Source organism: Phascolarctos cinereus, unplaced genomic scaffold, assembly GCF_003287225.1.
Source record: "Phascolarctos cinereus isolate Bilbo 61053 unplaced genomic scaffold, phaCin_HiC Scaffold_2;HRSCAF=192, whole genome shotgun sequence".
Classification (NCBI taxonomy): Eukaryota; Metazoa; Chordata; class Mammalia; order Diprotodontia; family Phascolarctidae; genus Phascolarctos; species Phascolarctos cinereus.
The window spans coordinates 238,878,281-238,891,890 of NW_027555625.1; positions in this window are offsets into that span (position 1 = coordinate 238,878,281).

A 13,610-nucleotide genomic window follows, 5' to 3' on the forward strand; every position below is an offset into this window, starting at 1 on the left:
CATGTCCAACTCTTTGTGACAGAATCTGGGGTTTTCTTGGCAAAGATACTGGAATGGTGTGTCATTTCTTTCCCCAGCTCATTTCACAGATGAGGAAACTGAGGCAAACAGGGTTAAATGACTTGTCCAAGGTCACACAGTTAGTGTCGAAGGCCAAAATTGAAGTCAAGTCTTCCTGACTCCAGGCCCAGAACTCTATCCACTGTGCCACCTACCTGTCCTTATCTGTGAACACGGTGAAGCCCCCAGTAGAATGGAAGCACTGTAAGGGCAGGGGCTTTTTTTTTCATTTTATCCTTAAATCCCAATCACCTAGTACAGTGTCTTCCACAAAGAAGGAACTTAATTTATGTTTATGTATATGTTTATATGTTATTGGATCTGGATCATTCCTATAACTCATGACTTCATTACCTCATGAGCCCATTCTATTTCTTCTCAAAAAAGGTGAGGCACAGTACTACAAAGAGAGAGAGAGAAGTATTTTTTTTCAAATCTCTTTGACTCTAATTGACCAGAATACAGAGTTTAAATTATCCTAAATTTTATGAAAGATTCAAAACCAGCCTTGCAAATTACTTGTGAAAATCTACAAGAAAACAGAATGATAGCCCTGCAAGGAGTCTGAGCAACCAGTTAGTTCAACTTGTACTTAAACCTACAAGACAAATATGGATTCAGTCTTTGCCTGAAAATCTCTAGTGAAAGAAAGCCCACTACCTCCCAGAAAAATCCTTTCCCTTCTGAATCAGCTGAAATTGGCAGGAAGCTCCTTATCTTGAGCCCAAATCTGTTTCTCCCTGTCCAAGTTCCACCCATTTTTTCTACTTCTGCTCTCTGGGACAAAGAAGAACAAATCTAATTCTTCTTCCCCTTGAAAGCCTTTTGATTTCTCCTCCAGGGTCCTTACTTTCTCATCCTTTGCCTTTCCCTGACACTGATCTCTCCTGGTTCCCCTCCTACCTGTGTGAACATATCCTCTCAGACCCCCTTGCAGGACTAGCATCCATGGCCTACTCCCACTCCCAATCATGGCTGTCTCCCAGGGCTCTGCCCTGGGCTCTCTTTTCTCTCAATATCCTCTCTCATCCTTTCCCATGGGTTCAATTATTATTTTTAGACAGATGACTATCAAATCTATGTATCTAGAGCTAATGTCCCCTCTGAATTCCAATCCCAAATCACCAGTTCCCTAATGGAGACCTTTACCTACATGTCTCATTCATACCTCAAGCTCATCATGTTCAAAACAGAACTCATTGCCTTTCATTATAAACTCTTTCCTCTACCAAAATTCCTTATTTCTTCTGAAGGCAACACCAGGTCATCTGCTGAGAAGTGGAAAGGACCTTAGAAATCACTGAGTGTAACTATTTTACAAATGAGGAAACTGAGGCCTCCCAGCTATCCAGGTTTGCAACTTTGGCAATATCATTTACTCTTTTCTCTCCCTCAACTGCAAAATATAATCAGGTGCCAATTCTTACCAATTCTACCTCCACAACATTACTCACATAATTTCTCTTCTTTCTACTTACACAGCCACTAATCTAATTTAAGCTTTCATCACCTCTTGCCTAGACAAGAATAATCCCCTAACTGATGTCCCTGTTTTCATTGTCTCCCCTCCCTAACCTATCCTTTACATAGCTGCCAAAATGATCTTCCAAAAGCACAGGCTTGACTATGTCATTCTCTAGCTCAGAAGCCTTCAAGGACTCCCTATTGCTTATGGATAAAATACAACTATTCAATCAAGTTAAAGCATTTATTAAATGTCTACTACTTGTCAAACACTGGGAATACAAACACAGATACTAAAACAACTCCTACTACCAATGAGTTTATAGTCTATCATGGAAGAGAGACAGACAGATGATAGATAGATAGATAGATAGATAGATAGATAGATAGATAGATAGATAGATAGATAGATATGAGAGAGAGAGAGAGAGAGAGAGAGAGAGAGAGAGAGAGAGAGAGAGAGAGAGAGAGAGAGAGAATAAATAAATATGAAATGAATCAAAGTAGTTAGGAAAGGAAAACACTAGAAATTGGGGAAATCAAGAAAGATTTCAAAGACTCTTATGGATAAAATACAAACTATTCAATCAATTTAAAGCATTTTTTAAATGTCTATTATTTGTTGAACACTGGGAATACAAACAGATAACAAAACAACTCCTACTATCAATGAGCTTATATTCTATCATGGAAGAGAGACAGACAGAAAGATAGAGAGATAGAGAAATAGAAGAGAGAGAGAATAAATAAATATGAAATTAATCAAAGTAGTTAGGAGAGAAATTTGGGAAATCAGGAAAGATTTAATGCAGAGAGTGATGTGTGAGTTTCATCATGAAGGAAGAGAGGTATTCTATGAGGAAGAAGAATGCATTCCAGGCACACAGGGGACAGTCAGAACAAAGGCACCGAGACAGGAAACACAGTATAGTATGTAAGGAACAGATAGAAGGTCATTTTGATGATCATAGACTACGGGAAATGGTGTGATCAATAATGAAGATAGAAAGATAGCTTGAGACTAGGCTGTGGCAGACTTTAAAAGCCAAATAGAGGAGGCAATAAGGAGCCTCTGGGATTAATTTATTCAGTAGGAGAGTGGTATGGTCAGATCTGCACTGGTGGCAAATTCACTTTGGCAACTGTGTCAGGCATAGATCAGAGTAAGGAAAGACTTGAAGCTATGGGCCCAATTAGGAGACCATTGCAAAGTCGAGGTGAGAGGTGATGAGGACCTAAATTAAAGTGATGGTTGTTTGAGTGGAGAGAAAGGGTCATATGTCAAAGATCATGTGGAGGCAACTGACCAGACATGTGGAGTGAAGGAGGGTAAGGAGTTGAGGTGATACCAAGATTACAAACTTGAGAGTGAAAGGATGATGCTGCTCTTTAACTCAGAGATTCCACTACTAAGTTGTTACCCCCTAAGTAAGTCATTGATCAAAAGAAAGGCATCATATACACCAAAATATTTATTGCAGCACTTTTTGTTTCAGCAAAGAACTAGAAACAAAGTAAATGCCCCTCTATGAGAGAATGGTTAAGTTGAGGTATATGAATGTAATAAACTATTATTGTTCTATAAGAAATAACAAATATAATTAATACAGAGCAACATAGATTTATATGAACTGATACAGAGTGAAGGAATCAGACTCCGAAAAACAATATATGCAATGAGTACAATAATGTAAATGGAAAGAAAAACCACCACAAAAGAACCAAAAAATGAATGTTGCAAAATTACAAAAAAACAAAAAAAAAAAAACTTTGATCCCAGAGAAGAAGTATAAGAAGACACCTAACCCCATTCATTCGAAGTGTGGGAGGTCCACATGTGTGGAACACTGTGTATGCTTTAAGATTTTCTCAATGTATTGATCAGTTTTGCTGATTTTATTTTTCTTCTACTTAAAAAAACTTTGTTATATGGATGCATCTCTAGGGACAGAGGAGATACAGGAGAAATTTTAGATGACATTTAAAAAAGATATTAATAATATTTATTTTAAAAGAAAAGAATGGTGACGCTTTTTTGACAAAATAAGGAAGTTGAAAGCTTTTTCAAAGTTATCTATTGTTGCATCTTTCTTAGAACCTTGTGTGATTTTAACATATTCATGAGATAAACCTCGGAAGAGAGCCAGCTGAAATCAATAAACATTTGTTAAGCCCCTACCATGTGCCAGACACTGTTCTAAGCACAGACAACAAACAAAAAGCATTAGGGTAGCTTGTATTCTCTGCATCTTTCAGTCTATTATGAGATTGCAAAAATGTGTCTACAACAGAACATCATTTGTGAAAGCCTATGTATGCGTTAGAGTTAGAGTTAGAGGACTAGAGCTAAATCTTAGCTCTGCTATTTACTTCCTATGTAACCTTTCATAAGATACATCTCCTTTCTCGACCTCAGTTTCTCCATTTGCAAAGTGAAAGGGCTGGATTAGTTGATCTCTATCTAAGGTGGTATTCCTATTAAATTCTATGATCTTGACCAGAAGTTCCTTGAGGACAGAGAGTGTCTTAATCTTTGCATCATCTACAATACTTAATACAGTGCTCTACACATACTGATAATAGCTGTATTTATCCCTGACTTCCTTTAAATCCAAACTAAAATTCTTTCTTTTACTGGATGACTTTCCCAATCCCTCTTAATTCTAATGCCTTCTCTCTGTTAATGACTTCCTATTTATCCTGTACATAGATTTTTCATGTACATATTTGCTTGCATGTTGTTTCCATTAGATTGTGAGCTCCATGGGGGTAGATACTATTTTTTTTTGCCTCTTTTCATGTCCACAGCACTTAGCACAGCACCTGGCATATATTAGGTGCTTAATAATTGTATACTGATTGATTGATAATATTAATATTGACTTGATTATTAATTAAATATTGATAACTATCTTTTATTTAACACTTTAAGGTCTGCATAGAGGCAATGAGAGTAATGGATAGGTTGTTGGGATGGAGTCAGAAAGATCAAGTTTGTGACCCTGAGCAAGTCACTTAAGCTCTACATGCCTCTGCAAACTCCACAGGATTTATCTGCTAAGTCATAAAAGTTTTATTCTTTTATTATGATCTGTACCAGTTTAGGGTTCCCCATGTTGACAAAATAACATGCATTGCTTCATTTGATCCTTACAACATCCACTGAGGTATGCAGGTGCTGCAGATAATATTCCACTTTTACAGAAGAAGAAACTGAGACTCTGAGGTTGTGACTTGCTTATAGCCACACAGCTAGAAATTATCAGAGATAGGATTTGAACTCAGGTCTTCTTTGCTCCAAGTCTAGTATTTTTTTTATTTCTCCACACTGACTCACATAATAGACACTTAATAATTTTTAATGAGATGTGAAATTAAACCACCCAAGTTGGTGCTTATTTTCCATAGCAAGTACAAACTCAACTGAGCAGACAGATCAACATGAAAAGGGAACATACTGTCATTGTTCCCTTTTTCAAGAAAATTTTTCAAGAACCACTCAAAAAAGTTATGTTTTTCAAAAACTCATGTCTCCTACTGTCTTAACTCACTCCTTGAGTGAAGAGGATAAAACCCCACAGGAAACTAAATCAACTGGAGCCTCCAATAGGAAGTTGAAATGTTCTACTCCCCGTGCATTAAAAAAAAAAAAAGAATGTTTTGATTTTTATTTCCTTTCAAGAGCTTTAACAATCTCCCCATTGCCTTTTATATGAACTTGTCTTGGCAGGGTCATTCTTGAAACCTTGCTAGTGAGTAAGCATTCAGCAGTCAGTATCCTCAACACATAAAGCAAAGTAGAAGAGAAGAATTACTGAAGTGACCTGATAGAGGAATTTTTTCTCTAAGATGATGTACTTACCCCTATATGAGCCTTGGAAAAAGAAAAACAAGTAGAATGACCTCAATCCCTGGGAGCCTCCCAGGAACCTGCCTAGATCCCTTACATCTGAATGCATTTGCCAAGGTTTCTATTTCAACTCACTCTAGAGTTAAAGCTGTAAAATCATTATATACAATCTTTCACAAATTTATCACAGTTGGCTCAAATTTGTTCCCATTTTTCATTAGTATTCTTACTTTCATCACCAACTTTGCATGACATAAAATGAAAACACATTCTCATTGTAGTTTAGAAAACATTTACTACATGAAAATGGAATTTAAAAGATATGGCATCGAAACTCCTGAGAAGCTGCTAATCTTCTCTTCTAGTGAAGTGAAAACTAAACTCCAACTTAGTTCACAGCTTTGCTTTTGCTGGTGACAGGGGAAAGGAAGAGAGGGGAAGATGAATAGCCTCAGACCATTTGAAAAGTAGACCTATTAAGAATTTATCCCCAATGTTATATTCATAAAGAAATAATGTCATCTCACAATGTGTTGAACAATGACCCCACTCTGATCCCTGGAATAATAGACCACTAGTCGTATGTTCCATTGACATAAGTGAGTTAGGATGAGAAGTGGGACAGAGAGCAACATGATGGAAAGTTCAACTAGTTCTGGTAAGGGTGGCCAGGAATGCAGGGTCATACATCTGGAGCTAGGTCTCAATGAGTGAAAGAAGACTGAAGGTAACAAGAGAGGAAGTGGTAATAATAATAATAATAATAATAATAATAATAGGAAGTCTGTTAATTATAGAGCAGGTTGCTGTTTGTCCTTCATTCTCAGAGAGGACCATGACATCAGGGAGGTGATGCCATGACATGCAAGTGAATTGGAATTAAGTGAAGGAGGGTTGTATCCCAGAGGGAACAGTAAAAGGGGAAAGAAGATGTGAAGTGGGATGGGAGTGTCAGGGAGTAGGGTTGAGATGGATGTAATGAGGAAGTGAACAACTGGGGTTGAAGAGGAAGTGGGAGTTTTTCTTTGTTCTTTACTCAGGTAAATATCTGCATTTTAAGGGCAAGGGCCAGACCTCTCCTGGGACTATTATTTCCTGCTTCACCACCACTTCCCTCAATATTCTTACTGTTAATAGTGACTGCATCACCATAGCACTAGGAAGTGGAGGAGAAGATAGGCAGAACTGGACAAATTTCTACAGTAGTGCTTCAGAAATAGCACTTAATTAGAGGAAGATTCAGACAAAAATCTATCAATCAATTAACAAGCATGAATTAAGTGCCTCTGATATTTCAGATGACATAAAGTCAAAAAGAATGAAAGGATCTGAAGCACTTTGTAATGAAAAGAACTCAAAGCACTCCCAAAGCCTGACTCAGTGGAAAGAGCATTGGATTTGAAGTCAAAGCACATAGGTTAAAACTCTAGTTTTGTTACTTATTAAATGTTAAGTCACTGAACCCCTGTTGGTCTCATTTCTGTGAACTTTGAAATAAGGGGATTAGTTGAAGACTCCCATATCTTAAGATTTGATGAGCTTTATAATGCGGGCTTACAAAAACAAATAAAGAAGGAAAGGAAAAATTGTCTGATTAACCACAATTGTGGGTAAGGCAGTATAGTCTAGTATTGTTCCATTTGTGCTTATTAGCCCAGAATTTGGAGTTACCTGACCTTGTTTCAACTTCTCTATCTCTTATTTACTTCATGTGTGATCTTGGATAAGTAATTTAATCCTCATGGGCCTTATTGGTTAGGGTCAATGATCAAAATCCATTCCAGTTCTAAGTGAGATATGTGGCTATTTGGAAGTAGTCTAACTTTTTCCAGAGAAAAGTTCATCTGGTTCTACATTTCTTTGCCTGGGTAGTGATTAGATGTTCCGAATGGCAAAGAGCTCAAATGAGGCAAGAAAGAAAAATAATAATTATTGCCTAGAATGTGCTTAATAATCATACATCCTCCTCCAGAATAAAAGGTCAGGCTACTCCACCCTGGGGAAATTGTCTCACAAACCATTAGGTTTTCAACTAAGAAAGCCTAATCCTCACTTCGCTTTGATAGTGAAAAGAAAGTCATTTTTCACTTACTCCCTGTACTTGTCTCTCAAGTGATGGGTATGCTGCATTGGTGATCAACTGATGAAGCCCAGACATGGGCTACTTGAAAGGATGAACTAAGGACCTAGAGGCTGATAACATACTTGAGTTGGCTTTTTCAAAGCAAAGAATTTTTTGCTCCCAAACACATCTTCCCAGCATCCTTGGGGAAAGTGTCATCCTTTTTTTTTCCAGGTGAACCAAGAAAACAACACTAAAAGGGAGAGTGATGGGAGTTGATGCATCTGGAAAAAATGATACAATAGACTTCAAAGATCTCTGTAGATTCAGCTCACAAAGCACTTTGTCAATTATAAAGCACTTTTTAAAATGTGCTATTATTGATAGAAGATGTGCTTTGGTGCTTCAAATATTCCCCCTGGGAGGCCCAGGTTCTGTATTATATGAGTGAATGAAAGGGGAAAGCATTTATTATGTATTTACTATTTGTGCCACACACTACATGAAGACCTGGAACTACAAAAAAAAAAATGAGATAGCCTCTGTCTTCAAGGGGCCTATATTCTTTTTTTTTTCCATCATTGCATCTGTTCACTTTTTTTAAAATTAATTTTGTTTTATTTTCAGTTCTGAATTCTCTGCCTTCCACTTCCCCCATCCATTTAAAAGCCAAAAAGAACAAATCTTATACAAATATGTATCATCAAGCAAAACAAATTCCTGCATTAGCCATAAAAGAACCTATATTCTAATGGGGAATTTGTCAATCAAACAACCAGCAAGCATTTAGTAAACAGCTACTATATGTCAGGCACTGTTTTAGGCGCTGGGAATATGAGTACAAAGAGTAAAACAATGCCTGCTTGTAAAGAGTTTACAATCTGATGGGAGAATTAACAGGTGTGTATATATATGTATATGTATGTACATATATATATGTATGTCTATATGTATATATGTGTGTGTATGTGTGTATACACATATATACATATACCTATAGACATACATATATGTGTATGCATGTGTGTGTGTGTATACATGTGTGTGTGTGTGTGTGTATATATATACTTGAGGGACCAAAATGGTGAGACTTAAAGAGAAGAGAGATTTTGGTCTCCTAGTAGATACGAAGTTACGTAACAATTGTACAACCCATGTAAGATATATATCCACATTGGATATCTAAATATATAGACAAGTAAATCAAGGCAAGGCATGAGGAGATAGCTCTGAGATCATATCCACCCCTCTCCAAAGGATGCTAAGATTCCTGCCTTAAGAAGAGTTCTGTCCTCCCCTAAGAGAGAGGGATAACAGACTAGAATCATGTCTATCCATCTCCCTAAAAAGTTACTGGTCGAGGGATGTGATTTTTAGATTCAAAAGCTGCAAGCATCCTTGGTTGCTATCCCTCAAAGAGGGAGGGTACTCTAAGCTCACCCCTACCAGTTTAACCCCTTCTTACCAAGTGCTAATAATTCTTCCATCTTAGTGGATGCCAGGACAGACAAGTGATTGCACACTGCCCTGTGGAACAGATATATTGCAGCATGGAATATGGACATGGCAGGACCCATCTATACAAACTAATTGTTGCTGTATCCTTGTTGCATATCCTTGCTATATTAGAATTAAGTACATCTCCTTTTGTTAACTGCTCAGTGAGTACTGAGTACCTTATTTCATCCAACTTCAAACCTAAAATAACAGGGTACCAGCCTGGGTCAGGCCCACCTCTAACTTCCTGCCTGATTCCACCTTATCAAATGGAAACTTAGAGGGTCTACAATCAGAAGCCAGAAAAGCTTCTGGCTATATATGACTAAAGGGTTTACATTGTGTAATTGTTGAGGTGTAGATGCTAGGGGTGGTGGGACCCTGAAATCATGATACATGGGTCCTGTCTGAATAAATTCAACCAAACTCTTCTTTCAGCCAAAGACAAGGTCTTATTAGAGATGAACCATACAGGCCAGACTCTTAAGGAATCTGAACATTAATGAGATGGATGTGTCCAGGGAGTAACTTTGTGAGTTAAGGACCTAGGAGGGCTGCAAGGCAATAATTATGAGGTCCCTGAGGTGACAATGGCTAACATCAGGGAAAGTATTTGTATCAGGAACACTCAAGACAGATGAATGAGGAAAGACAGTAACCTAAAGAAGGAGATAGCTTCAGGAAACATGAGTCCTCATGGTTGAAAAAAGGGCCAGATCTGGACTGCGGAGAGAAATGGATCCTCACAGCCCAGCTGAGGCTGATGAGGTGTAGAGGTTTAGGGGTGCTGGAACCCCAAAATCACAGCACACGGGTCCTGTCTAAAAGAATTCGACCCAATCCTTCTTTCAGCTAAAGACAAGGTTTACTAAAGATCCACCATATTGGCCAGACTCTTAAGGAATCTGAGCATCTGTGAGCTATTGGCTAGATTGTAAAAATTTGAGCTGTGGCTAGATTATAAGAATCAGAGCATCTTAATGGAGATGAGATGAACATTATATACAGAAAGCCTATGGGAGGGATCTAGGAGTGGCTGTGCGGTCTATGAGGTAATAGAACTCCAGGGACCTGGACCATGTGGCCAAGGGAGAATGGATCCTAGATAGGATTAAGGGTGAGAAGTGGCCTGGGCCCATAGGGAGGTAAGACAATGGAAGACTAGGCTAAGTCAAGGATAACAGAGAATTGGGAGATTGGTGGAATTACGGCCTCAGGAGAATGCTGGAGACCATCTTGATCAAGTGGGAGAATTCAGGGAGAATCTCTTAGACAAATGGGATCCAAATTCTTTTTTGGGGTAAGGGACAAAGGTCTCAGCATGGGCCCATACCCCATCAAGTACATCCCAGTAGAGAGCTACATGCAAAGGAAGCTGAATGAGCTCTCTACAAAAAGGGAAAGGACTTCTACCATGAGAAGTTCTTAATTACCCTTTGCCACACACGTCACCCTCGCATGTCTTTATGGGACAGTGTGTTCCAATCTTTTAGGGGAATGTTTTATATTAATTAGCTTACCATACCATCCTAGTAAATAAAAGCTAGCTAAGTTTACTAGATGGTTGTTAATGGGAACTCATTGGGAGGGGGGAGAAAGAATCAGGCACTAAAATGTTAGGAGTGAACCCCAACAGATTTATCCCTAGAACCTGAGTGAGTCACCCCTCTGGGGATCCAACCCTGGACTATGAGTGAGAGTTGGAAGTGTAGCCAGACAGAGGGTGTCTCTCCATTAGAATGTAAGCCCCTTGAGGTCAGAAACTCTTCTTGCTTTTTCTTTGTATCCCCAGCAATTAGCTTAGTGTCTGGCACAAAGGAAGCTCTTAATAAGTCCTTGTTAATTGTTAGGTGATTAGAAGAATCTAATTCAACAGGTATTTACGGAGCACTTCATGTCTGTGGAGTACCAAGCTTGGTTCTGGAAGGACAGAAATTTTAGTTAAGATATAGTCCCTACCCTCATAGAATTCATAGTCTATCTAATAAAGGGAGATGAGAGAGACAGACAGACAGACAGACAGACAGAGAGACAGAGAGAGAGGTATAGGTATAACTATAGATACAGATACAGATATAGATATAGATACATATAGATGGCAACAGCTAGGTGGCTTAGAGGATAGAGCACTGGGCCTGGAGTCAGGAAAACCTGAGTACAAGTCCAGCCACAGATATTTACTAGCTATATAACCGTGGGCAAGTCATTTTACGTCTGTTTGCTTTAATCCACTAGGCTAGGAAATGGCAAACCGCTCAGTATCTTTGCCAAGAAAACCTCATGTACAGCACTAGAGTACTGTGGTCTGCAAGGTCATAAAGAATCATACAAGACTGAATGACAACAACTTTGTATCTATATCTATATCAGTATATATGTATATCAGCATAGATATAGATACATAGATATCATATAGATATATACATGTATACAATATATGTACATATATACATATATACAATATATGTACATATATACATATATACAATATATGTACATATATACATATATACATATATGTCTATGTGTGTGTATATATATATATATATATATAGTTCAGTTCAATCCAATAAGTATTGCTAAATGTCTCCTATGTGATAATAATAATAATAGCTAACATTTATATAGCACCTACTATGTTCCAGGTACTGTGCTAAAGACTTCACAATTATTACTCACTTGATCCTCATAACAACCCTGGGAGGTAGATAGTATTATTACTCCTATTTTGCAGATGAGAAAACTGAGGCAGACAGAGGTTAAATAACTTGTCCAGGATTACACAGCTAGACAGTGTCTGAGGCCAGATTAGAGCTCAGAGGTCTTCCTGACTCCAGGCACAGCAGTCTATCCACTGAGCCACCCACCTGCCCACGTACAAGGTACTGCGCAAAGCACTGAAGACAAAAACACAAAAGTGAAAAGCAATCCCTCTCCTCAAGAAGATCACATGATATTGCTGCATACATAACTGTGATGCACAATAACACGTGATGAATACATAAAAGAGTTGTAAAGAAGGTCTATATGAGACCTAAAGGGACCTCCTCATTACTAACTAGAGAGATAACAGATCATGAACCACAATAATAGACTTAGAGCTGGAAGGAACCTTAGATGTCATTTAGTCCACCCCCTCATTTTACACAAAGAAACAGTGCCCCAGAAAACTGAAATGATTTGGACAAAATCACACAGATATAACAGTAGAGGCAGGATCTGAACTCAGGTCTTCTGATGTCACCAGCCATTTTTCCTCTCAATTAGCCTTCTCCCAGAGTTACTCGACTAAACACTAAGGATCCTTTGTTTTATTTCTTCTCATGGCCGACCAATTGTCTAAGAAAGGCCAAAAGATTCAGGACAAAGAACCAACACTAAACATATCAGCAATATTGGGGGGGGGGGGAATACATTTCAATTCTAGGCCTCAGACAAGTAGGATAAGGAATAATGTTATGGGGTCATAAACAGCCACCAACAAAGGCTTCAATGAGGAGGTAGGGAAGAAAGAGAAGGCCTACAATATGAGCAGTGTATTGGATTTAGGTTTTAGCACATTATACCATCTAGCAAGTGCATTACCACCAGGTCTAACTTCACCCTGTTGGTCAAACTTGCTAAAACACGAGTTGGTGTCCTCTTTCTCACATTGCAAAGGTCAGCTAATTGGTCCTTCGGTAATCAGCATCCCACAGTCCATTATTGATGCCCGGAGCCTGCAGCTTTTCAGGAAAGGCTATTCTTATATTTCAACTTAATAATGAAGGCAAATGTGCCTACTGCCCAGCTGTTTTAGAAATGAGCAAAACAAGAGCTAGACAAATTCCAGTTTCAGACAAGTCAATAGCCCAATATTTTAATATCGTGTGTATACCTAAGCTCATTTTTGAATCATTTTGTTATTTAATCCATGACCATCTGAAATCTGGGTCACTTTGAAAGTTAGTAATTGTCCCTGGGAAGGCCACTTAACTTCAGCCTCAATTTTCTCACTTGTATTGCCTACCTCACTGGGTTGTTATAAGCAAAATGCTTTGCAAATCTCACAATGCTATACAAATTTAAATTGTTATTATTATAATTGTTATTTTTGCATAAATGTGAGCTACTGGCCTTGCTATTATTAGATTCAGTCAATTGTTCTAGAATGTTAAGATCCTTTTTTGCTTTTAATTTTTAATGATTTTTTTGTTTTAATATCATCTTTGTTTTCCAATGTATCCACGTCCTCTTCCTTATCCAGAAAGCAATTATTAATATCATCAATAATTAATAATAATTACCTAAAATAAATAATAAATATTACCAAAAACTCATAACAATACTAATTTTTAGTAAGACAAAAAAAAGAAAGGAAAAAATAAACACTTTGACAAGACTGTCCAATAATCAACCAAACCCAATATGGCATACAGTGTTCTTGATTACATTTGTAATATACTCTCCCTAAAACAAAGGCTATTTTGTTTTTGTTTTTTGTCCATACCAATATTCTTCCAGAGAAATGGAAAGGATAGAAGGTGGGCCTTAGAGTCAGGAAAAATGAGGTTCAAGTTCTGCCTCTGAAACATCCTGACTGTTTGACCCTGAATAAGTCACCTAACCTTATCATGCCTCAGGAAACTCCCATATACATTGGTAGAGGGAGTTTCCTCACCCAGTTTTCCCCATTGG